The sequence below is a fragment of the Amblyomma maculatum genome, chromosome 3 (assembly GCF_055883805.1).
Source record: "Amblyomma maculatum isolate TAMU_Amacu chromosome 3, ASM5588380v1, whole genome shotgun sequence".
NCBI lineage: Eukaryota > Metazoa > Arthropoda > Arachnida > Ixodida > Ixodidae > Amblyomma > Amblyomma maculatum.
The window spans coordinates 108,728,529-108,751,165 of NC_139346.1; the positions used below are offsets into that span (position 1 = coordinate 108,728,529).

Below are 22,637 nucleotides of genomic sequence, written 5' to 3' on the forward strand. Positions count from 1 at the left end.
ATTCAAAATAAGAATGCGCAACTATTGGACAGGATCATGGTATTGGGAGGGCGCAGAATTGGGCGATCCAGGGTTGCTTTGAGTCATACAGACATTAATGCGACGAAACGAATTGAGTATTTTCGCGAATACACTGGCAATGTTATGGATAGCTTCAAGTCACAAGACCCAGTGCCTGAGTAGCTTCCGTGGATGGAAGCGTTGTTATATATGTTACGTTGCCCGCGGTGACGTGGTTTCCATATCAGTTTTTGTGTCCAAAATGAAGTTTTGAAGTTGTCAATACAGAAAAAAAAAAAGACTGGCATAGTCTGAGCGCTATCGTGCAGTTGCCAGCGAAGCTCGCCTGCTCGTGCCACCCGGCATTCGAAATTGAGGCTTGGAACAGTTTGTTCAATTTTTTTTTTGTGTTATGCCGCCACCTCACCCGGGGCTTACCCGGAAGGAGGCAGTGTTATCAGACAGTTACAGACGGGGTCCCTGCTCACCCGGTGCTAGCTAAGCACATGTGTCCGAGTGTGCACGCGAGCGACATGTGTCGACTGTGCGCGAAGGAGAGAGCCACCGCGGCTCACATCCTTTGGGACTGTAGCGTAAATCCGCGCGAAGCCAGCGAGAAGACGACGATCCCGCCGCAGCTAGAGGCTGCAACGAGGAGCTGTGATCAAGAGACACAACTCAAGGCCGTCCAGCAGGTCTCGGCAGCTCTAGAGAGGCAGCGACCGAGCGAAACCGAGGAGAGGGGGGGCAGCACCCCCAAGAAGTGGGCGGCGGCCCTCTCTAACCCGCGGAAGTAGCGAGGGACGTAACAAGACCTCAAAGAGCACAACGCGCGAGACTGACGTAGTGGCCGCGTCACGGTAAATGCTTGTCCTCCCTGCTTGGAGGGAGCCTAACCGATTTTGCAGGCATTTTAGATAAAAGTTGTTCTCTCTCTCTCTCTCTCTCATTTCCCGCTACACGTCCGGCTAGCTTCAGGCAAAGATGTAAAACCCTGTGGCGTATACTCGGATTAGCGATAGCATCCTAAGAAGCACTCTAAAACATGCGCATGTAACACGCGAAATCATGGTCATCGATGTTTACATTGTAGTGAACGCCGCTCTGTCATGAAAAATTGACAGGATACTGAGAATAAATTTCGTTGCTGTTTTTTCAGGGATACGTTCGCTAAGAATGTGAGGCGTAGTCTAGAGCTCAATGCGACAATGCCCAACTTTTGTCGAATTCGGCCCAGTGTATGCATTCCATACGGATGGTGCAGGTAGTGTGTATGCTAACCTTAGCTACTTGATATTCGGAAGATACTTGTATCGTACCGAGGGTACCAGGCATTTTTCATGCATAAAGATTTTTCGAATTTATTACTACGTCTGTCCCTAATTTCGTTTTTCGGCATGCAGACCTAGTAATCTGCACTCATTGTAGCTTAGACTAGAAGAGCGGCAAGCACAATTTTATCCAGGTCTTAACGAGATTCGCAGTTATCCAGCTCTGCAGAAACAGAGCCTGAGAAACTATACCACGCGAAAACAATAGACATGGAGGGCATGTGCGCAAGAGAAAAGGCAAGCAATGCCAACTTAAGTTGCTTTATTTAAAGGACAGAGAAATGACATAGTTTTGTTACAAATCTACGGATGATCCCACTGAGTTAAAACAGTGTAGAGTGCAAAACATTCGGCACACTTAAACACTGTCTGTAGCCCTAATTGCTCCGACCACGCCGCTCTTTCGAATTGTCGAGCTCGGACCTGGAGGCCCTGCGTGTCCTGGTCCAGAGAGCTCGGACAGCGGTGGCGGCCAATGGCGTCCCGGAATAGGGTCTGCCACTCAGCTTCACAACGAAACGCACCTCCCTTCCCAAATCATATCATCGTAAATAAATATTTTCTCCTCCTCCTTCCCTGAAATTCTTTTTTCTATTTCCTAAATCTGATTCTTTAATTTGCTCGTCTGTTATCTGGTAGTCATTAGCATTCTTATTGAAAAAAATCTATATATCTGACCTATTCATACCGGGTTATTGGACAAGGGAGTTGTGGGAGTAGTCGGAGTGGTAGGAGTTGCAGGTCATGAGGTTTGTATAATGTGGTCAGCTGCCCTCATTTTGGGAAAAATGCGGATTGAGGCTAAAAACACTTTCAGATAAATAAAATAACGTAGGAAATATAAAAAAAGTTTAGCCGCACCAGGAATCGAATCATGATCTCAAATACCCACCGCACATCAGCCCTGCACGCTAACCACTATACTACGGCGCCTTTGATGCTTTTGAGCCTGGTATTTATTACACGCCTTTAAATGCAGGAAAGAGCCTTTTTTTCCAATAAAAAAACACCTTTTTTGCATATATATGTATAAGGTTGCATTGCAACCCAGCCAATAGTCGAGAGAATTGTTTGCTTCTCGCGTTAACGTCGCCCATAAGAAACATAAGAGTTGCTTAATGCGCAGTAGAGAATTGTATAGAGGAGTCTGGTAAGAAAAGGTCATAGAAAGTTAGACCTATTAGCCCGAGATGCGCGAACAAAAGACAATGGGGAAAATCATAGAGGTGAGGAAGGAAAAAAACTTTGGGGAACGCTATTTGCAGCATCAGCGGCACCCAAAGTTCGTACTGGTGGGGGTGGTGAAAAACGTTTAATGTCTGAAATTGAGGGGGGGGGGGGGGGTATGCATGAGCCGGATCTTTGAAGATCCGGTCCTTACGAATACTAGGTGGGGTCCTTAGTACGGGACCTCAGTGGCGTCGGCCGCTGCCCGGGCGCGCTCGACCAAGGCCTATGAGTCTGCAGGTCATAGCAGCCGAGCAAGGTCGCCTCCAAGTCCTCCCGAGTGGGGTTGGGGTGAGGAGGAATAGTTGGGTTAGATGGGCAAGGCCACACCATGTGGTAGATGTCAAAAGACTTCTCAGTACAGTGCGGACAACTGCTCGTGAACGAAGGATTAAAATGTATGAGTGCTGCCGGGTACAGCAGAGTATTGGTACACAGACGGAGTAGAAGCCGCTCCTCCATCATATATAAACCTTTACTCGGCCGAGGGTAAGGTCTATGGCAAGATTGATAATAAAGAACAATGTATTTGAAAGAGTACGCAGGTTCGAATTCGAGATCCTGATCTAGGGGATCGAGATGGGAAGCCCGGAAAGAAAGCCCGCGGGCGGCTGCGTCGGCTACCTCATTCCCCTCGGGACCCATATGAGCAGGTCAGTTCAGTTCAGTCGTTCAGTCGTGCCCAACTCTTCGTAACCCTATGGACCTTATCACGCCACGCTTTCCAGTCTCTCACTATCTTCCTAACATCACATAACTTTATCTGCAGCGCTTCGACGATGCCATCTAACACCGCGTTCGCTGCCTACCTTATCTCCTGTGACCCTCAACCTTTCCCAACATCACATCTTTCTCCAGCGACTCCTCTCTTCTCATCAGATGACCAAAGTAGTTGAGCTTTAACTTTAGACTTTGACTCTCCAATGAGCAGTCAGGGTTTATGGTCGACAATATCGACTGATTTGATCTTCTGGCATTCCAAGGAACTCTCAACAGTCTCCGCCAGCACCACAATTTAAACGCGTCAATTCTTCGGCGGTCAGCCCTCTTCACAGTCCAACTCTCGTCTCAATAAATCACAACTGGAAAGACCATAGCACGAATTTTACGGATCTTGGTTGGCCGTCTAATGTCTCTGCTCTTTACTAGGCGGTCAAAGTTAACCATGGCTTTCTATCCCAGAAGCAGGCGTCTCCTAATTTCATGGCTGCAGTCTCCTTCCGGGGTAATCTTGGAGCCCAAGAAGAGAAAATCTGCCACAGCTTCCATTTCTTGTCCTTTGATGTTCCATGACTTGATAGGGCAAGACGCCATTATCTTTGTCTTTTCACGACCGGTCTCGAGGGAGAGCGCGCCCTCTTTCTTACGGCCTTCTCAATCGCCGCGTGAACAATGGGAAGTTTTCTCCTTGAGTTACGCTCTCCGCCGCCGCAAGGGGCGCGACCTGCTCACTGTTCGCTCCGCATCTGCTTCAGCGGAGGCGGGTGGCTTTCGCATGATTTCGCGCTGTCGCTCGCTTGTTTCGTGGTGAGTGCAGCCCCGAAATTAAAGAACACGGAAGGTAGATACTGCAGCGGCATGTCGTCAGCGTACTACACACGTGAACCTAGTCTTTCTATATAAACACGGTCACTCAGCAAACGTTCGACAAGCATATTACATGCATTGCGGCATGGTAGCTACTTTTGTCCATTTTAATCCGAATTTTTCCCAAGCCTGCACAAGAGTAGCAAAAAAAAAAAAAAAACTGATCACATCGAAGCTTCTTCAAGGCTAATATTACAGCAACTCTTTCAGAATTCTTGCATGAATAAAGTATTAGTATCACAGTCAAAGTAAAGACTGTAAGCTTGAGTTTTCAATGTTACTATAATTTATATATTAGCGAATGTGTTGTATTGGAACATTATTTTATTTTGCAAATAAATGCCGTTTAATAAAAGTTTACATGATAGTATCCTTATTACGAAAACCATAAGGAAATGGTTTGATAATCATGACGCCACTTGTGCTGAAAGCGATAAAAATAGGCTAATAAATGACGCAACAGGTGATACTCGATTGCAGCGGCTGACAAACGAGTTCACTTGTTGTATCAAAAGCATCCAAGAACCTTCTAAAGCGTTAAAGAAGGAAACTTTCACCGGAGAAACATTTCAAAAAATGCTGTTCATCATACTGTACAAGTGGTAGAATACCTCCTTGGGAAAGGTGTCGGTTCTGTCCTCATCAGGAAACTGATTAGTGGATTGAGGCTCTCTTAGAGAAAGTAAGGCTGATGTGCGTAGAGAACGACATGTTAAATGCGAGAGCCGTAACAGCGGCAGTTGACCACATTGTCAAGAAAGACGTTTCATCTTGGAGCAAAATCAAGGCAGTTTTTGTCGATGCCAAAGAAATCATTTCTGCTCGGCCACAATCAGTAACCGAGGAAATGACGGAATTGTGGTGGCATCTCCTGTAATCCCATTACTGTCACATATTCCAGTTCAGCTTACGTCGATGGATACATTGATAAGTTAATCAGTTACCTCGGGTTTGACACTGCGCTATCTTTCTGGAAATTAGCGAAAGAAGCAGCCCCGTATACACTCTTCTATGAGGACAACAATTCTAGGGGACTGCAATATCCGACACCCGAGTTTATTGCCCTATTGGACAAGGTTTTATTTAAAAACAAATACTTGTGCTTCTACCATACCCAAATGCCCTCGAAGTACTTCAAGTACGTCCAAACAGTGTTGGACACATCTTTATTGTATTTTCAAGAAAAAAAAATCCTTATTCGAACAGCGCTATTGAGAATTCGCTTTTGTTGAGTTACCCTGAAGGAATCAGCAACAACCTATAAGGTCCGCGTCTTTGATATCTGAAACAATTATCACAATCCTTCTTGTCAGTTATGCCAAGAAAGTGACAGACAGGAATTACAGGCCAGCTCACGATATGAACAAACCGGCCAGGAAGATTGAGACTGAATGTTCTAGCCGCAGGTCACGTTTTGATGAATTGATGAAAATGTAGTACAATGCATAACTTTGAGGGACCATTTTTTTTATTGTTTCCGCTCATTTCAATTAGGCGTAACTGTTCATGCCCATTTTCTTGATTAAAAGTTGTTGTTTATCTATGTATTAAACCGACTATACGTCTGTATACATGTACGTGCGTCAGTGACGAGACTATACATGCATATTCTGTCTTTCAACCTACTGATTTGTTTTGAACGAAGCTAGAAATGCTCACTCCACTAGACAACTGCAATTTTAACTATATGCGTAAATTTTGCTCCTTACTCTGAATCTGAGACGCGCCATGAATTTTCGCCGGTTCCTCTTTCGTTCCTAACGAAAACAGAAGCGGTTCACAGAATCTCCAGCCAACAGTTTGCCATGCACTCACGTCAGGTCACGCTACACCTGCTTACAGCTTTCGAAGGAACACTGCACAACCTGATAAATATATTTCTGTACAAAAGGTTAGGGGCAAAAAATGTTGAAGTAAGTGTACCAGCTTCATTCGACCGCGCTCGGCCGCACTGACGAAGGCGCACGCGCGCGTGAGCGGTGTTGACTATATTTTATTACTCGTACACGATAAATTTTAGACGCTGATTACGACGGCTTTGTATAAACCATAAGGGATGAAATGTCGGATCTGCCGGGTGCAACTGAGGCGGGCGGAGTGAAGAGCGAGCGCGCGTTGTCCTTGCGCGTGAACGGCGGTAGCAGAGGCGCATCAGTGTGGTGGTGGCGACCCCACCGAAGCGCGGCGACCCCACCGAAGTTGACAGTTGACAGCCCTGTAGTGCGGACGCGTGATCTATCGCTCCTCCGATTGCACGTGGCTACCAGAAACGGACGGACTGTCGACAGCGGGAGCTTCCGAAGCGTCAAATAGATGAGTTCTTTCGTTTATTAATTTTATTTCTTTTTCCGCTAGTTAGGTTAGGTGCAGCCTAAAGAATAGATTTTAGCTCTTGGTCCTAGCGGCCTGGTTTTTCGTGCCGGCAGCTAGGTTTTCTTGGCGTTCATTGTTTAGCTATCTCGTTTAGATAAATATTTTTCTTTCTAGGCTATTGGCATTCGCAGATTTGGTTTTTTAACGCGTGTTTGCTAGTCGTTTCTTGTGTCTTCTTTTGGCAATTTGTATATTCTAAGAATTCGTAACAGTTATATAGTTCAGTCGATGAGCGCTTAAGATGTGCAATCAAAAGAAGGTAAAGTGTACTCAGTGTGAGGCGCAGGTTAATCTCAAAGAAACGCGTTTTGATTCTGTAGGTGAAGCGGAAGGCAGCGACTTTTTGTGTCGATGTTGCGTACTGAATGCACGTCCAGATAGATTTGATCAAGAAAGGGGCAGTTTAGTGTCTCATGTGGAGGATTTAGAAAATGAAGTACGTTTGCTAAGGACGAAAAATCAGAAACTGCTTGGACAGCTTACTCCGATTGAGAAGAAAGGGGCCGACTTTGTCCTTGGAACCAGCAAGGACGAACATTCCAATGCGGGCCACGTGGCTGGGGCCAGCACTGGCATGGAAGGCATAAGCAAAGTAGGTCAGGCGGATCCGAACCGTCAGAGTTATTTAGAAGCAGCTAAGACGCCGGAAAAAAAGGAAGAAGTAAGGAAGAATGAAAATCCCAGAGATAAGGACACAGATAACCGAAAGCAGGAGCCAACAGTTGGGAGAGGAAGAGAGAAGGCCCAGGTGCTTATCGCCGGAGATTCTAACATGAACAGGTGCAAGCGAGATATCTTTGAACGTGTAAGGGGTGATAAGAGAGTTTTGGTTGGAGCCTTCCCAGGGAGAACAATGAGGGCTGTACTAAAAGAGAGTAAAAATAGGCTGTTGAAGGATTCCGCAGCGCTTGTCCGTTATTCTCCTCTCTGTTTGTCCCAAGTAGCCGCGCTGTTTTTTGATTTTGCGCAGTATGGTAATAGTAGCCGCGGGTCTAAACGATGTCCTGAATGGTGACGCTGCAGGAGTGGTGGAAAGTTTAGCTAAGGGAGTTGACGAGATCAGGGAGATAGCACAGCAGACGCAGATAGTTGTATGCACAGTACCAGAGGTGCTAGGATTGAACGGAAAGATGGAAAAGGACGTGGTGAGAGTTAATCAGGACACAAGAAAGTTAAGCCTGGAGAAGCGTTTCGAAGTGGTTGAGGTAAACAGGGAGGTACATAAAGCAGGTTTTGGTAGGGCTTTTCAGCGAGATGGCATTCATTTTAACAGCAGGGTCGGAGCAGAGATCGGCTGGCGCTTGGCAGGCAGGGCTGTAGCTTTTTTAGGGGGTCCGCGAGGACTCCGTGCACAGAGGTAGTTAGAAGTGAAGCAGAAGAAAGTGTAATAATGGAGGCTGAGCCACCAAAAATGGCAAAGAGTAGGTCGAGAAAGAAAAGTGCAAAAAAGAAATTTAACACTAGGATCAGTTACATAAACATGCAAGGAGGTAGAAAAATAGCGAAATGGCTAGAGATAGAACAGCAGTTGAAGGATGACAAAATAGGTGTGTACGCTCTTTGCGAGACTCATCTCAGGGATCTAGAAGATCCGCCGTTTATAGAACGCTACGTCTGGGAAGGGTGCAACAGAACGAGAAAGGAAAGAAAGGGTGGAGGGGTAGGTATGTTGATACACCAGGGAACAAATTGGCAAAGAATTAAATCATCTTGTAAAGAACATATCTGGGTTTCAGGAACCATTGCCGGCATAAGGACATGGCTAGGGGTAGTTTATTTAGGAACAGGACATCAATGCAGGCAAGAAAACAGGGATCTTGTTGAATGTCTCAGTGACGATATAAGCCAGTTTGGAAACGGGGCCAATATTATTCTGCTGGGGGACATGAACGGCCACATCGACGATCTGGATGGATACACGGATTGTAACGGGAAGCTAATGCTAGATTTCTGCGAGCGACACGATCTAGTTATAGTAAATAGAGAAACGAAATGTGAAGGCCAAATCACGTGGGAATTCCGCAACAGGCAGACGACCATTGACTATTGTCTAATGTCGCAGGAAATTTATAGCAAGGTCACAAAAATAGAAATAGACGAAGAAGGGGAGTGTAGTCTGGGAAGTGATCATAAACGTATTAGTCTGCAGATGGGGCCCTTGATGAAAAGAGAAATGGAACTTAGACAAAACGTAAACGCAAAATTAAACGACGATCAAATAGCGCAGATAGCAGCAGACATAGAGGAAGCTATAGAGAAAAGCCCCATGGAAGACTGGGATTATGAACAGGTAGAACTACTCATAAGGAGTAAAATTCAGGAGGTTAAAGTAGCAAACCGCTGGAATGGAAAGAGGAAGCCACGGAGCTGGTGGAATAAGGAAATCAGGGAAGCTGTTGAACAACGACGGGCTGCTTCAAGGGAACACCGAATGGCAAAGAAAGCACAGGCTTCTCAGGAGGAAATCGACCAAAAATGGGAATCATATCGACAAAAGAAACTTCAAGTGCAGGCCCTCGTCCAAAGTAAAATAAGACAGTCCACCGATCGCTGGATGGCTGATATACACGATGCCTCTAGAGGCGGAGCAAGAAAATTCTGGAACCATATTAGCTCGCAAGGGAAGAAGAATCAAAGAAAGCAAGATCGGATTCAAGATAACGAGGGAAATTGTTTAAAGGGAGACAACGCAGTGAACTACATTACATTAGTTATAGCCGAGTCATTTAAGAACGACGATAGGGTAATCTCCGCAAATCAGGAAGCAACACAAGGTAGCAGAATACAAAGCACCTTAGAACTGACCAATCTAAACTGGAAAAAGGCAGAAAAAATATTCCTAAAAACACATCTACAGGAATAGATGGAATTCCGATCAAGCTGATTAATGAACTCGGTCCAAAAAGTAAGGAAACGTTGTTAAAAGCTTTGGAAACAGTCATAGCGAATAAGCAAATTCCGGACAGCTGGCGGCAGAGTAAAATGAATTTGATTTATAAAGAGAAAGGAGAAAGGATGCACATAAAATCCTACAGGCCGATTACCATAACATCTGTAATGTACAGGTTAGCCATGCAGGCGGTGAAATTAAAGGTGCAAGCATGGGTTGAAAGTAACAAGATACTCGGAAAACTTCAGAACGGCTTTAGAAATGGTAGGCGCTTAGATGATTGCCTGTTCGTGCTTACCCAATGCATCGAAATATCTAGATTGGAAAATAGACCTTTGTATTTGGCCTTCCTGGACATAAACGGAGCGTACGACAACGTAAGCAGGGAACTCCTGTGGAACATATTAAAAGAAGAAGGTATCAGTAATGAGATAATAGAGTTCCTACAGGAAATATACCGGGATAACAAAGTAGAAATTACGCGGGAAGGGATAAGAAGTACGGAGGATATCAAAGTATGCAAAGGATTAAGACAAGGCTGTCCACTATCACCGGTGCTGTTCATGCTTTATATGATAAACCTGGAACGGAGGATACAAGACAGTAACCTAGGTTTTAACCTGTCATACAGATTAGGTGGAAAGGCGGTAGAACAGCGCCTCCCCGGTTTGATGTATGCAGACGATATTGTGCTGCTAGCTGAGAGTCTGGAAGAACTGCAAACTCTAGTTAGGTATTGCGGAGACGAAGGGGACGCTCTAGGCTTCAGTTTCAGCGCAGTTAAGTCGGGTCTGATGATTTTCAACGGCTCAACTGATCAGGGTCTTAAAATTCAAGGCCTTGAAATACCTAGGGTAGCAGAATATAAATATTTGGGGGTATGGGTAAACGAAGCATTGGCATACATTGGAAAGCATGAGCAATCGCTTAAGGCCAAAGTGCGAAGGAATGCCGGGATGATGAAGCATAAGGCATTGTGGGGATACAATAGGTATGAGGTATTGAGGGGTATTTGGAAAGGAATTATGGTGCCCGGACTTACTTTCGGAAATGCGGTTTTGTGCCTAAAATCAGAGGTACAGTCGACATTAGAAACAAATCAGAGATCCGTGGGACGATTAGCACTAGGTGCCCACGGCAAAACTACAAATGAGGCGGCGCTACAGGGAGATATGGGCTGGGCATCTTTCGAAGTACGGGAAGCTCAGAGTAAAATATTATATGAGGAACGCCTGAGTTAAATTGGACAGTAACAGATGGGCAGCTAAGGTATTTAAATACCTGTACCTAAAAAGCGTTGACTCACAATGGAGGAAAAGAACTAGGAAACTAACTAGTAAGTATGCTAGTAACAAGGACGGAGAAATAAAGAGCATTAAGCAACAGGTGAAAAACACAGAAGGTAAAAATTGGATAAATTTGATGGAAAAAAACAGAGTGTGGAATTATACCGAAAGTGGAAAATGCAGATCAGGAAGGAAGATTTCTTTGATAACTCAAGAGGCAGTGTCCTACTTTTTGTAGCTAGATCAGGGTGCCTTAGAACACGCAGCTACAAAAGGAAGTTTAACAATGGAGATGACGCATGTGCTGTATGTGGAAACTCCAGTGAAACAATTGACCATATTATACTCGAATGCAATGGTATCCATCCGGAAGTTGATGCAGGCGCAATCACTGTTCCTGAAGCTCTGAGGTTTAGAGATAAGAGTGGCCGGGTGAATGAACCGGCGGTGGAAACTAGCAAAAAACGGCTGGAAGATTGGTGGCTTAAAAGCAGAGAAGCGACATAATGTTAGTAATGTAGGAACAAAATTTAATAAATAGAATGGTGGTTTAGTTAACCATTCTAAATCAATAATTAAGATATAGGGAGAAAAATGAGCATGATAGCTACTGCTACCACCCCGTTTCAAAGGGGACGCTCCTATATTCCATCCATCCGGCGGGCGGGGGAAACAGACCCCATTGGTGAGGCCGTAAGAGGAGAAGTGCGCTCTCCCTGGAGACCAGCCGTGGTCATTTTAATGTTCAGTTCAAGCCCAGACTTCTCACTGTCTTCTTGTACGCGCATCAGAAGTCTCGAGTTCCACTTCACTTTCTGCCATTAAAGTGGTGTCATCCGCATATCTATCGTTGTTGATACGTTTTCCAGCAATCTTCACTCCAGCTGAAGACTCGTCCAGACCGGCCTTCCTCATGATGCACTCTGCATATAGGTTAAATAGGCCGGGCGACAGTATGCAGCCTTGCCTCACTCCTTTCTCAATCGGAAACCAATCAGTAAGACCATGCCCAGTTCTGACTGTGGCCTCCTGCTCTTCATACAGGTTCCTGGGGAGACAGGTGAGGTGAAATGGAACTCCCATCTCTTAGAGAGCTTGCCACAATCTGCTGTGACCTACGCAGTCAAACGCTTTCGCATAATCAATAAAGCAGAAGTAGATAGGTTTCTGGAAATCTCTTGCTTTTTCCATGATCCAGCGAAGGTTGACAATCTGGTCTCTAGTTCCTCTGCCCTTGCGAAACCCAGCTTGCACGCCCGGAAGCTCCCGATCCACATACTGCTGCAGCCTACCTTGGAGGATTTTCAACATCACCTTGCTAGCATGCGAAATAAGCGCGATCGTGCGGTAGTTGAAACAATTATAGGCACTGGCTTTCTTTGGAATGGGATGTAAACTGACCTCATCAATTCCTGTGGCCACTGCAGTATTGTTCAAATTTGCTGACATAATGTATACAGAGCGTTAACAGCGTCATGGTTGAGGTTTTGAAGTAACTCAGCTGGAATGCCATCAATTCCGCTAGCTTTGTTCTTAACAAGGCTGGCTAAGGCCCATTCAACTTCACTCTTCAGGTGCCCGGCTCGAGATCTGTAATCCCAACTGTCTTATGTTGGGTTGCACACCCGGGCCCTTCTTGTACAGTTCTGTGTGTTCCTGCCACCTCTTCTTTATCTCTGAGGCTTCAGTGAGGTCCCTGCCTCGTTTGTCCTTTATCACGCCCAGCGCAGCACAGAACCTTCCTTTGATATCTTTGATTGCCTTATACAGAGCTCTTGTGTTCCTCAATTGGCTTTTGTCCTCAACTGCTTGGCACTGTATGTTCAGGAAGGCATTCTCATCTCTCCTTGCTATTTTCTGAAAGTCCGCATTAAGAACCTTTTATCTTTCTCTTTCCCCATAACTTTTGCCATCCTCCTTTCCTCAGCTATTCGCAAAGCCTCTTCAGATAACCATTTTGCTTTCTTGCATTTCTTTTGCTTTGGCACTACCTTAGTAGCAACTTCTTGTATTATATCACGAACATCAGCCCACATCTCTTCAGGCTCTCTGTCTTCTAGATCTAATTCTTGAAATTGATTCCTCACTTCGACAGCACATTCTGATGGAATTTGATCCAGATCATACCTGAAAGGGCTTCTAGTTTTCTGTGTTTTCCTCAATCGAAGCTTAATTTTGGAAACAAGAAGGTGATGATCGGTGCCATAATCGGCCCCAGGCCTTGTTTTTACTGCTTGTATAGCGCTTCTCTATCTCTGCCGGCAAAGAATATAATCGATCTGATTCCTGTACAGACTGTCCGGTGAAATTCATGCGTACAGGCGCTTCTCGTGCTGTTGAAAATGAGTATTCGCTATGGTCAGGTTTTTTTAAAACTCTTCTAGCCTCTGCCCAGCTTCATGTGGCTATACAAGACCGAACTTGCCTGCAATTACGGATATTTCTTCACTCTCCCCCTTAGCATTCCATTATCCTATGAGAAAAAGGACGTCTGATGATGGCGTGCGGTCTAAGATGCATTGCAGGTCAGCATAACATCTCTCAACGTCAGCTTCTTCAGCAGTAGTGGTTGGTGCATAGACTTGGATAAGTGTTATGTTGAAATGGTGACCTTGGATCTGAAGTGAAATCATTCTGTCGTTTTTGGGGTTGTACCCTAGCACTGCTTTGCCCATTCTTCTGTTTACTATGAGAGCGACCCCCTTCCTTCTCCTGGATTCGTGCCCACAATAAAAGACATAATGGTCGCCGGAATTAAATTCTCCTATTCCGGTCCACTTGAGCTCGCTGATACCAAAGATATCAATGTTCAATCTGTCCATTTCTCGCTTGAAGACATCCAGTTTACCTTGCGTCATAGATTTTACATTCCATGTTGCTATGTGATATATCTCCTTGCAACATCGGACTTTCCGGTCGCTTCCCGACACAACCACAACTGAGCGTCCTTTTGGCTTTAGCCCAGCCGCTTCATTCGTCCTGGAGCTACTAGGAACCGCCCTTTGTTCATCCCCAGTAACATGTGGGGTGCCTTCCAACCTGGGGGCTCATCTTCCGGCGCCCTATCATTAAGGCTATTGTGACAGGTTATAGGGTTTTCTTGGCAGGAAATACTGGAGTGGGTTGCCACACATTTTGTCAGAACTCTTTACCTTGACCTGTCTATCTTGGGTGGCCCTACACAGCAGAGCTCACGACTTCATCGAGTTTCGCAAGCCCCTCCGCCACGACAAGGTAGTGATCCATGAAGAGGGGACCCCATACTATTTTCAGGTGAGCGGAGTCCCCGTTATAGGTTCAATTTTTAAGTAGTCGGTAAGCGTAGTATGGAGCCCAGCCTTGCTCGACGTTCCGATAAGCATGTTTAAGCAACAGCGCAAAAGGACAGAGACGAGTGGAAGGAGGTACACAACGACGGCTAAACAGGAATGGTCACCAACTAGCCCAAACCTCCGTTCTTTTTACAGTTCCGACAGGCCCCTCGCGAGTTAGAGAGAATTATTTTACAATTAGTGGGGGCAGCTGCTAGCCCAATGTTAACCTCCTCCGCGTGAGTGATGTCGCGGCCGCGAAATGTAAGCCCGTTAACAGTTTTGTAATGGTGGATCACTGCGGCCGTGTACCATCCCCCATGGTGGGGACTGGAGGCGTCCACGTAATAAATGCCGGGCTTCGATCCTTACTGGCGGCCCAGGGCTGCCGCCCGCGCCGGGAACCGGCCATTGCGGTCTTCACGTGTCATGTGTTTAGGAAGAGGGCGTACGTGGAAGGCGCATCTCCACTCAAAAGGGAGACACACACGCTCTTCTATAAGGGTGGTATGTTGGATGTGTAGCCGGGCAAGGAGGCGGCGACCCTACAGTGTCTTAGAAAGACGTGTGTATTGGTTGGTTAAGTAAGCCTCTCGGATCTCCCGGAACGTATTCACCTTGCCCAGGCCCAGCTGTCACCCGTTAATAAATATGGGGTATTATTAACGATGCGCCCTTAACGGTGCGCACACTCCCAGACACCCTTAGAGTGAGTGGGGGTAGCTGTTCCGGTCGCAAAGGAGATGCCCTCGACCTGCGTGGCAAGCTCAGCCGGAATTCAGCTACCTTGTAGTGACGGAAGGGGGTGGTCGTTTGGTGCCCAGCGGTCGCCGGTTCAAACCAGAGTAAGGATCGGAGTCAGAAGTAACAAACAAAACACAATTTATGCACAGCAAGAGACGATACAAAGGAATACACAAGATCACTTGAAATACAACAGACGAGAGGTTCACAGAATACAAACGCTAAGCATGCAATTACACAGGTATCCAATAACATAGAGGCTTTACAACAGATGAAACACGAGAGAGTACATAAACAAACACCAAATTGTTCACCGGGCACTGTTGCAGTCCGACGCCTCAAGAGTCACGATGTGGCCGCCATACGAGACGAGCGCCGCTCCCTTGAAAGTCCGTGGGCTTGCCAGCAGCGGGTGATCCCCGGGAGTCCAGCCGAACACGTCGCAAAGCACTGACGAACTGACTGACTGACTGACTGGCTGACTCAACAAGCGGCGCGGTCGCTTTAAATAGGGCGCGCCGCGTCTGTTTGTTAACACGCGCCAAAGCTAGCGCGCACACACACATAGCTTCGCTGGTTGTAGCTCCCTCTTCTCCTCCCGTCGAGCCGCGCGTCGTCATTGGCCAGGTCCCATAGAAAGTTCTCGAAGGGCACATTCCAGGCCGATGAACCACCGTCCTCCCCGGGCAATGGGAAAGAGGGTCACGGCAGCGCGTACAAAGCTACACGCTCTCCCGCGCGGGGAAGGGGCTTTTGCTCTCCATGCCTTCCACGCGACGCCGCGCGGGCCTCGCGCCGTACCGGCTTGATGAAAATGGGCGCCGATTTCGTGACACCAGTAGACGTTGGCTGGAGGTGTTCACTGGGAGCTCGAGGGCTCTCTTCAAAATTTTGGCCAGGATCACTTCGAGTGCATCATCGTCTTGTTTCCGGAGGTGGAGCTAAGGAGTCGAATACAGGATTTGACTGGTCACGAATGCATGCGCCAGCCGCAAGGCATCTTGCGCACCGCAACCCACACGTTTGCTAGAAATCCGGTGGACCATGCGGCCCACCTGGTCCCCCACCTTACGAAGGTTCGCCAAGGTAGGGTCCGACCATCTATGTTGATGAATGAAGAGCCCCAATACCCGGACTTCTGTGCATTGGAGAATTGTGCCTGTCTCCAGAGAGTGCTAAATTTTGGCCGTAAACTTTGGTGAGGGGCGTTTATGTACAAATTCAGATTTTTGAGGGGAGAATTGAAAGCCGCAGCGGCGAGCATAGCGGTCCACTATGGTTGCCGCTTGCTGCAAGTTGACCTCAATATCTCCAAGGAGATCCTGAGTGACCCATGGGGTGATGTCATCGGTATACAGAGCATGTTGCACACCAGCGACAGCACCCAATTTGGCCGGAAGGTGCGTCATAGCCAAATTGAATACGAGAGGCGAGAGGAGAGGAGAGGAGAGGAGGCGTGGCGAGAGGAGACAGCACTGCACCCTGTGGTGTTCCTCTGGTTCCAAGTTGGAACGGTCCATGTTCGGTGTCCAGGATTTTAATGTAGGATTGGCTGTCTGTCAAAAATTGCCGAATGTATCTGTACGCGTTGCGTCTGCAGCCGTTTTATGAAAGATGAGTTAGTACTCTTTAGTAGTTTACTCGTGTACGACCTTGTCGTTGTGGGGGCATTCGACCAAGGGTCAAGAATGTCCCGATTAAGTTGTAGCAGAACATCTTGTGCGGACCTGCGCGGGCGAAAACCATACAATGAACGTGACCTGAGCAGTCTTCCAATCGATGGGGAGTGGCGTGCCCCCAAGCCAATTTTTTTTATGTAATCCATTGAGGACTGGTAGGCCGGGTCGTGTAAGTTAGCTAGTAATTTGACTGCAATTTTGTCCCGACCCAGGACTTGGCCAACTCACATACTCCACCACATTCACGGGCTCACGCCAGAGTGCACGCAATGCAAGTACTATCACAATGTCTCGGAACTCTGAACAATACCAAAGCGCGTCGAGACACAAGTGGCTTGGGCATGTGACGTCCAAATCCATTGCGAAAACTCCCCGTATTTTGTCCTAGAATATGTGCGCTGTGTTGCACACCATAAAAGCATGTTGAGTGGTCTCCCGCCGGCCACACAAGAGAGAATTTCCGCCATGGTAGGAAGAAAACCCACTCTGCCTGACGGGCTTTCACGGACAAAACTCCTCTGTGGAAACTAAAAAAGAAATCCTTGGAGCCTGTTGGAACGGGCAGCCTCCTGACTCGCTTGAGGACGTCAATCTTGTTCATACCTATTGGTGGTTGTCGATATACTGGAGGTAGCAGAAATTGTACCAGCAGGTCCCAGTACAGCTTTTTCGATTTTACTGCGAGCAGGTACTCCCAGAAGAAAAGCCCTTGCAGCAGCACCAGAGACTGCGCTGCCTCCTTGTAGAAAGCTGTGGCTCTCATGCCGTGGCATATTGGCTTAGTTGTGGCCAACCAAGGGGTCAAATGCACCCAGCAGATATACTGAGTGCCACGCGAAGAAAATTATCTTTTTCGTTTTAATAGAAAATGATCCTTTAGATGACAAGCTTAAGTTCTACGTTCACAAGGCCCAGTTCGCCTCGCTTCGTGCTCCAGAAAAGATTGCTTCGGCGCATGGGCTCTGCCGTAGAGTGCTAAATGAAGACTGTCCATGATATGAGTAGCCTGCGCACGGAGCCCCTGTCGATTGTGGTCATTATGGCTGACTACAGTACCGCGTTGCATACATAGGCTCTTGTGAACAATGCTATATGTGTAGGCCGCCAAGGCTCTAGCGCGCTTCCTTTCAGCAGCAGCTAGTTGGGTTGCCACCTGTTCATGATCGCTAAATGTCGATATTGACGCATATGTACTTGTCCATTATTTCGGTCTATCCTACTCCAAAGAGTTGCTTATATTTTCATTTTTTAGTGCTACTTTGCTGTTTCGCACTTTGTATCTTTTTCTCAAGTGCGGTCGTCCTTCGTCCATGGTCCTGTAGACACACTAAACCTTTTTTTTCTATCACCAGGGCTAACCACTATCATCCATCATTCAAACGTATCAGTTTCTAGCACATACACCTCAGAATATGCGAATATGTTTTGTGCCAGCGTTTTTTTTTTCATGTTAGAGCGCATTTTTCTTTCTACAACCGAGCTATCTCGTATGCGCCACTTGTCATAGATCGCTTTTTAGCTTCACATGCTGCCAGCGAAGCAGCCGGAGTATTTCACTGCCTATTAGGCCTTTTTGCGTATGCAAACCCTTAAATCAACATCGCTATTGATATGCAGCAATCAATGAATAGTTCGGTGGGCAACGAATTGTTTTGAGTTCTGCTCGAGTATGTTCATGTGGAACGGCGAATTTATTCCTTGCACTTTCGCATTGTCGACTCGTCATCAGCTGTAGATATGAACGTGCGACATAAGGTAGGAAGACATGCAGCGATTGTTGATTCTAATTATCGCATGCACTCACAGGGGCACTTACAGAGATCAATAATACAAAACAAACTTTCAATAATGTTCATTTCATCAAAATTTGAAAAAGGGTATGTTGTTTTTCAATCTTGATTCAATTTAGCTGGAACGCTGCATGCATGTATTAAACTTTGCTTTTGCAACCTTGCATAAACAAATCCTGATTAAGGAGTACGTTTAATTCCTGTATCATGGTGCACAGGACCTATTCACAGCTCCGATAACTCTTAATATATATCCTACATGCGATATACAGGAGTTAAAAGAGTCTGTAAATGAGAAAAAGGACCTATATGCATATACTGAGCGACCTCTTACTAGTCCTGCATGCTCCTTTATGGGTCCTTTATGCCCCACTTCGGATCCTACATACAGTCCAGCCCACTTATAACGAACTTGATCGTCACGCGTCATTTCTTCATTGTATGCAAAGTTCGTTGTAAGTGGACCACCTATAACACGGGCAAAAAGAGAAAGCGAGATGAAAGTTACCTTTATTTTTGAAAAAAGTCCGTAATGCATGTCTGCTTCTTCAAAGCTGATCGCATCACTGCCGTTTCTAATTTCTCCAGCGCAGTAATATGTTCGTCGCCAAGGCCTCTACTGCACACGAGTTCCTTAAGCTACGCGATGTAACCGATCGTGGTTGGAGCGTTCACAGCAACCGGCAGTAGAGCAGCATCCTCGTCATCGTCCTCGTCGGTCTCTGGGCAGTCAGGAAGGGCTCGCACTTCACGCACAATAGCTTCGTCAGTGCATGGCTCCGCAATGTCGGCGTCGTCATCAGCAGAAACGAAATCGTCTCAGGCAACGTCAGGTCCGGCCAGCTGCGTGTCAACGACGCGTTGCGCCGGTGGGTGATCTATGGCGTCCTCGGTGCATTGGCACATAAAACCCGCCTTGCGGAAGCAATTTGCTATGCACTCCGCGGTGAGTCCCATCCACGCCGCTTTCAACATCTCCACGGCGGCAAGCAAGCTGATGCGAACTGGCATGGCAGCATCAATCGTGATCAACAAGCGTTGGATGACGCGCCGCCTGTAACACACCTTGAACGCATGAATGATGCGCATATCCAGCGGCTGAATTTTGCAGGTTGCATTGGGAAGGAAGAGCACTGTCACCGCACTCAAGGAAGGCTGCACATGGGGCGCCGCAAAGTTATCCAGCACGAGCAGGACCTTCCCGTTTTTTCGTGCCATGTCGCGGTCGAACTCTACAAGCCACTCGGCAAATAAGTCCCGACTCATCCTGGCTTTTGTATTGTTCCTGTAGCCAACGGGCACGTAGCTTCTAAAGCATCGCGGCTTACGTGACTTGCCAATGACAAAAGGCAGCTGCCGGTCACTGCCGTCCATATTGACACACAGAAGAACGGTTATGAGCAACTTGCTGTTCTTCCCTCCTGCGCACTTGTCGCCTTTCAAGGCATGCGTTTTAGATGGCAACATCTGGTAAAACAACGCAGTCTCGTCAACATTGTAAACGTCCCGTGGAGCATAGCTCGTGATTGTTGGGAAGTTGTCGGAAAGCCACGAATCTACGTCCTCGTTGTTCACAGATGGGGCCTCGCCGACGACCGCCTTGAAAACAATTCCGTGGCGAGCCTTAAACCGGTGGAGCCATCTGAAATCGGGAAAGTCGAAAAAGAGAGCATCAGCGGTCCACTGATCGGAATGTTGCGAGACCGGGCGTCAGCGAACCACTTCAGCAGTGCGTCCTCAACGTCCCCGTAGGTCGCCTTCCGAAGGCGCTTTCTAGTCGTCGAGTCGGCATTCACGGTAGCACCAAGAATCTTTTCCTTGGCCTTAGCAATGGTTGAAATGGCCGATTTCGAGAGTCCGTACTTCTTGACTAGTTTGTAGTTTTTTTCACCTTGAGCAAGTTCATTAACAATGGCCATCTTCGTTGCGATGTCGACAGCTTTCCTTTTAGCACCTGAAGAGGTCGGCGTACAGTCCTCCATCGCACCAGGCGCAAGTCAAGCCCTTGGGCTCGCGCGTTGAGGCAGCCTTCAACTCTCCGGTCAGGAAAAGGCACGGATGCGGCAACGATGTCAACGCAGTGCCATCGCACAGAAAGAATCGACGGTGCAATGCCCTCAGCGCAGGGTGGCAACGGAGCAACAAATGGAGAACCGGTTTGAGCCGGTAGAGCAGGCGTCTGACTTTCCGGATTGGCCGACGCAGATCATGCGGATGCATCACAGCGACCCGGGCGGCGCCACTTTCTCTTTTGTCACCGCGCGCGCGCGCTTTTTCGTTTTCATTTTTCAACGCGCGCTTTTTCTTTTTTACTTTATTTTACCCGCAAAAGGAGCACCGGGGGACGCTTTGTGCGCTCTGAGTTCGCGTAGTGTCAGGGGAACACAAAGTGCTCGAAATTTGCCTGCCGCGGGTTCGCAGTCGAGCGAAACCGCGCCAAACACCGCCGGCTCGGTCAACTACGGGGCCCGACAGCTTCGCGTTCGCTCTAACCGAGTGTTGAGGCCACAACAGTTCGTTCTGTGTGAGACACTGTGCCATTGCCCCAATATATATTTTGACGGTAGCACCACCCTCGTTCGTACTAAGCGAGCGTTCGTTATATCTGCGGCTGTTATAAGTGGGCTGGACTGTACTCCCTTATTATTTCATACAGGACCCATTAAAATCGCAAATAGGTTTTTTCAATACGGATATGATCCTATCTAGCTTCGTACATGTTACAGAAAATTAGTAGCGGATTGGAATTACTATTACGCCAAAACAAATGTAGCTGAATACTTTGGTAAATTGGAGTACCAGGAAAGTAACTGATAATTACAGAACAGTAATTGCTTACAATTGAGTTATTCTTCTTAGAAATATATTGCCGCAATACAATAAACTCGCTCAAACTGCTTGTGCGGTTTGCTTGTGCCTTCATCACTGCGCGCAGAGGTCCTTTTAAAAGTTCTCACTGCTCTTCAACCTTCCCTCGTGAAGACATCCGCTGCTACACTGAACACTCTACCTTTAGGGGCTATATGGCAGGCGATAATATATCTTACGAACACCTTACGTAACCGATCGGAGTTGCGCACTACATATGTGACAGATACTGCACCTTTCCTTTACTGTGAACCAGTTATATTCGCTTTCTGGAGAAACACGCTGGCTGTACTGTATCATAATACCTCCATGGAGGGGCAGTGGTTTGGGCGTTTGACTACTCTCCAAGTACGCGGGATCCGATCCCGGCTTTGGCGGCCACTTTACGATGGAGGCGAAGAGCAAGGCGCCCATGTGCTCTGCGATGTCAGTGCACATTAAAGGGCCACTATCCAGGGAAGGCCCATTTAAGCAAAGGAGCCCTGTGTTTCGATCAGGTACCGGAGATGGTCTGTGCAAAATACTACAGTGACACGCGCGCAGCAAAGCATCGAAAATACAATTCAAAGCTCTCTCATGCTCTCTTCCGGGAAGCCAGCTTCCCCGTTTCCTGCGCTGGCCCGACGGGCCACAGTAATGACGTACGTACCTCGAACGACGTCCATTGGTCCGTCTCGCTGACTGACGGGAGAAGGATGGGTGTCTACCACTCGCTGCGCGCTTTTCCCTCGCCGCGGCCAGACCGAATCCAGCGGCGCGCGCTCCCTCGGCCATTTTTTTCTTTTTTTTTGTTTGCGCTATCGGAGTGCCACGCCCCACCTTCCGCCAAAAGCGGAGGAGGAAGGGGAATTTGTCTTGCGGAGGCTAGACGACCTCGGGCAGGAGAGTGAAAGACCTTTGCGAGGGAACGGAAGGAGAGAAGCATGACAGAATCGGGTTATTGCGGTGGCTGTAACTGCGTTATTAGTTTCTCTTTTCAAAAGCATTTTGCGGCCTTGCGTTCTAGGGGTGAAGTCTCACAGTCAACGGGGAAGAAAATATTTTCGACCGGAGGGTGGACAGTGGGCCTTTAAGGAACCTTCGGTGGTTTAAATTTCCGGAGCCCTCCACTACAGCGTCTGTCGTAGCTGAGTTGCTTTGGGACATTAAGCCTTACAAATAAAACCAAATCTACCCAAACCAAACCGAGCGTCCTCTATGAAGCGCCGCGCGTAATTGTTGGAACTTAGAAAATGTTCTCCAGGTCAGTCCAAAAAGCTAAAAAAGTTGTGTCGGTGATTTCTTTGGAACATCAGAGACGGCTGGTGGTGTGAGAAGAAAGCAAGGCCAGTTGAATTCTACAGTTGAAAAAGCTGATGGAGCTTCTGGCTTGGTCGTTCACTAGACACCCACTTGGCCTTAAATCGAGGAGTTGCAACAAATGCCAGAACAAGCTACACCAAGAACGAATATCATGGAGAGCGCGGCCTGCCAGGCAGTCATGTGCACCTACGGGAAGCTGAACAATGTGGCGTAATCACATCATCAGATACTCTTCGGCCTTGTTTCTGC

At 47.3% G+C, this 22,637-nt stretch overlaps 1 protein-coding gene across 5 annotated transcripts in view; it reads left to right on the forward strand.

Moving 5' to 3' along the window:
• Nucleotides 1-22,637, forward strand: part of LOC146195532 (uncharacterized) — a 113,853-nt gene that overhangs the window by 50,154 nt on the left and 41,062 nt on the right. The window lies entirely within an intron of this gene.